The sequence below is a fragment of the Nelusetta ayraudi genome, unplaced genomic scaffold (assembly GCF_046127955.1).
Source record: "Nelusetta ayraudi isolate G7.1 ecotype Tasmania unplaced genomic scaffold, CSIRO-AGI_Nayr_v1 ptg000135l, whole genome shotgun sequence".
NCBI lineage: Eukaryota > Metazoa > Chordata > Actinopteri > Tetraodontiformes > Monacanthidae > Nelusetta > Nelusetta ayraudi.
This window is the reverse complement of record NW_027466185.1, coordinates 3,722,501-3,725,000: the sequence shown is the minus strand read 5'-3', so window position 1 is coordinate 3,725,000 and position 2,500 is coordinate 3,722,501. Positions and strand designations below refer to the sequence as shown.

Here is a 2,500-nt window from a genome sequence, read left to right as displayed (position 1 = left end):
GGAAGTGCACCTTGCCTATGAAGCCGTGCATGTGGTGTTCATTTATTCATTCATTCATTTAGTTAGTTAGTTAGTTTGTGAGTTTGTTTAAATGAACCGGCAGCAAAAAACAGTTTGTCTTGTGATTTCCTCATAAAGTTGCACGTGGAAACAGCACCCCCTGCCGGGACAAAAAGCTTACGGCACCTGGTATTCCCAGGCGGTCTCCCATCCAAGTACTAACCAGGCCCGACCCTGCTTAGCTTCCGAGATCAGACGAGATCGGGCGTTCTCAGGGTGGTATGGCCGTAAGCGAGAGACGCTGTTGCAAACAGGCCTTATAAACCTGCAGCATGGAGGAAGTGCACCTTGCCTATGAAGCCGTGCATGTGGTGTTCATTTATTCATTCATTCATTTAGTTAGTTAGTTAGTTTGTGAGTTAGTTTGTGAGTTTGTTTAAATGAACCGGCAGCAAAAAACAGTTTGTCTTGTGATTTCCTCACAAAGTTGCACGTGGAAACAGCACCCCCTGCCGGGACAAAAAGCTTACGGCACCTGGTATTCCCAGGCGGTCTCCCATCCAAGTACTAACCAGGCCAGACCCTGCTTAGCTTCCGAGATCAGACGAGATCGGGCGTTCTCAGGGTGGTATGGCCGTAAGCGAGAGACGCTGTTGCAAACAGGCCTTATAAACCTGCAGCATGGAGGAAGTGCACCTTGCCTATGAAGCCGTGCATGTGGTGTTCATTTATTCATTCATTCATTCATTCATTTAGTTAGTTAGTTAGTTAGTTTGTGAGTTTGTTTAAATGAACCGCCAGCAAAAAACAGTTTGTCTTGTGATTTCCTCACAAAGTTGCACGTGGAAACAGCACCCCCTGCCGGGACAAAAAGCTTACGGCACCTGGTATTCCCAGGCGGTCTCCCATCCAAGTACTAACCAGGCCCGACCCTGCTTAGCTTCCGAGATCAGACGAGATCGGGCGTTCTCAGGGTGGTATGGCCGTAAGCGAGAGACGCTGTTGCAAACAGGCCTTATAAACCTGCAGCATGGAGGAAGTGCACCTTGCCTATGAAGCCGTGCATGTGGTGTTCATTTATTCATTCATTCATTTAGTTAGTTAGTTAGTTAGTTTGTGAGTTTGTTTAAATGAACCGCCAGCAAAAAACAGTTTGTCTTGTGATTTCCTCATAAAGTTGCACGTGGAAACAGCACCCCCTGCCGGGACAAAAAGCTTACGGCACCTGGTATTCCCAGGCGGTCTCCCATCCAAGTACTAACCAGGCCCGACCCTGCTTAGCTTCCGAGATCAGACGAGATCGGGCGTTCTCAGGGTGGTATGGCCGTAAGCGAGAGACGCTGTTGCAAACAGGCCTTATAAACCTGCAGCATGGAGGAAGTGCACCTTGCCTATGAAGCCGTGCATGTGGTGTTCATTTATTCATTCATTCATTTAGTTAGTTAGTTAGTTTGTGAGTTAGTTTGTGAGTTTGTTTAAATGAACCGGCAGCAAAAAACAGTTTGTCTTGTGATTTCCTCACAAAGTTGCACGTGGAAACAGCACCCCCTGCCGGGACAAAAAGCTTACGGCACCTGGTATTCCCAGGCGGTCTCCCATCCAAGTACTAACCAGGCCCGACCCTGCTTAGCTTCCGAGATCAGACGAGATCGGGCGTTCTCAGGGTGGTATGGCCGTAAGCGAGAGACGCTGTTGCAAACAGGCCTTATAAACCTGCAGCATGGAGGAAGTGCACCTTGCCTATGAAGCCGTGCATGTGGTGTTCATTTATTCATTCATTCATTCATTCATTTAGTTAGTTAGTTAGTTAGTTTGTGAGTTTGTTTAAATGAACCGCCAGCAAAAAACAGTTTGTCTTGTGATTTCCTCACAAAGTTGCACGTGGAAACAGCACCCCCTGCCGGGACAAAAAGCTTACGGCACCTGGTATTCCCAGGCGGTCTCCCATCCAAGTACTAACCAGGCCCGACCCTGCTTAGCTTCCGAGATCAGACGAGATCGGGCGTTCTCAGGGTGGTATGGCCGTAAGCGAGAGACGCTGTTGCAAACAGGCCTTATAAACCTGCAGCATGGAGGAAGTGCACCTTGCCTATGAAGCCGTGCATGTGGTGTTCATTTATTCATTCATTCATTCATTCATTTAGTTAGTTAGTTAGTTAGTTTGTGAGTTTGTTTAAATGAACCGGCAGCAAAAAACAGTTTGTCTTGTGATTTCCTCACAAAGTTGCACGTGGAAACAGCACCCCCTGCCGGGACAACAAGCTTACGGCACCTGGTATTCCCAGGCGGTCTCCCATCCAAGTACTAACCAGGCCCGACCCTGCTTAGCTTCCGAGATCAGACGAGATCGGGCGTTCTCAGGGTGGTATGGCCGTAAGCGAGAGACGCTGTTGCAAACAGGCCTTATAAACCTGCAGCATGGAGGAAGTGCACCTTGCCTATGAAGCCGTGCATGTGGTGTTCATTTATTCATTCATTCATTTAGTTAGTTAGTTAGTTT

The 2,500-nt window shown here is 48.0% G+C and overlaps 7 non-coding genes across 7 annotated transcripts; all 7 read right to left on the bottom strand.

The window, feature by feature from the left end:
* Nucleotides 1-174: 174 nt before the first annotated feature.
* LOC142878888 (5S ribosomal RNA) lies at nt 175-293 on the bottom strand. Its single transcript, XR_012925127.1, has one exon. It is a non-coding gene; the product is annotated as a 5S ribosomal RNA (ribosomal RNA).
* Nucleotides 294-523: 230 nt separating this feature from the next.
* Nucleotides 524-642, bottom strand: LOC142878463 (5S ribosomal RNA). Its single transcript, XR_012924730.1, has one exon. It is a non-coding gene; the product is annotated as a 5S ribosomal RNA (ribosomal RNA).
* Nucleotides 643-872: 230 nt separating this feature from the next.
* LOC142878887 (5S ribosomal RNA) lies at nt 873-991 on the bottom strand. Its single transcript, XR_012925126.1, has one exon. It is a non-coding gene; the product is annotated as a 5S ribosomal RNA (ribosomal RNA).
* A 222-nt stretch (nt 992-1,213) lies between these two features.
* Nucleotides 1,214-1,332, bottom strand: LOC142878886 (5S ribosomal RNA). The gene has a single exon (XR_012925125.1). It is a non-coding gene; the product is annotated as a 5S ribosomal RNA (ribosomal RNA).
* A 230-nt stretch (nt 1,333-1,562) lies between these two features.
* On the bottom strand, nt 1,563-1,681 carry LOC142878885 (5S ribosomal RNA). Its single transcript, XR_012925124.1, has one exon. It is a non-coding gene; the product is annotated as a 5S ribosomal RNA (ribosomal RNA).
* Nucleotides 1,682-1,911: 230 nt separating this feature from the next.
* LOC142878883 (5S ribosomal RNA) lies at nt 1,912-2,030 on the bottom strand. Its single transcript, XR_012925122.1, has one exon. It is a non-coding gene; the product is annotated as a 5S ribosomal RNA (ribosomal RNA).
* A 230-nt stretch (nt 2,031-2,260) lies between these two features.
* LOC142878882 (5S ribosomal RNA) lies at nt 2,261-2,379 on the bottom strand. The gene has a single exon (XR_012925121.1). It is a non-coding gene; the product is annotated as a 5S ribosomal RNA (ribosomal RNA).
* Nucleotides 2,380-2,500: the final 121 nt, after the last annotated feature.